Source organism: Pygoscelis adeliae, unplaced genomic scaffold (assembly GCF_000699105.1).
Source record: "Pygoscelis adeliae isolate BGI_AS28 unplaced genomic scaffold, ASM69910v1 Scaffold129, whole genome shotgun sequence".
In the NCBI taxonomy this organism is placed as follows: Eukaryota; Metazoa; Chordata; class Aves; order Sphenisciformes; family Spheniscidae; genus Pygoscelis; species Pygoscelis adeliae.
In genome coordinates, this window is record NW_008825431.1 from 260991 (window position 1) to 261638 (window position 648).

Sequence of the window (648 nt, forward strand, 5' to 3'; positions counted from 1 at the left end):
AATGGGGATGGAGACGGGGACAGGGATGAGGACAGGGATCAAAATGGGGATGGGGATGGAGACGGGAATGGGGACGGAGACAGGGAAGGAGACGGGGACGGAGATGGGAGTAGGGATGGAGATAGGGACAGGGAAGGGGACAGGGCTAAAAATGGGGACGGAGATGGGAATGGGGATGGAGACAGGGATGGAGATGGGAATGGGGACGGAGACAGGGACAGGGCTGAAAATGGGGATGGAGACGGGAATGGGGACGGAAACGGGGATGGAGATGGGGATGCGGTCAGGGACAGAGACGGGGATGAGGATGGGGCTTGGGGTGGGGACAGGGATGGAGACGGGGACGGGGACGGGGACAGGGAACAGCGATGGAGCTGCTGCGTGCAGCCGGGAGCCCTGTTTCGGGGCTAAACCGGGCAGATTTGTGCCGCAGTGCTGGAGGCACCTGCCACGGCCCCAGCGGCTGCCCCAGCGCCTGGGGGACCCCCGCACCCCACAGCATCCCCCAGCCTGGGGCAGGACCCCACCCTGCCCTCCACGACTGAGGTTTCAGTGTCCCCAGGCAGGGCTGGGGACCCATGCCTGACCCTCCCCGGAGGTCCTTCCACCCTCAGCCCTGGGTGGAGGCGAGGGACAGCCAGGGGGGGT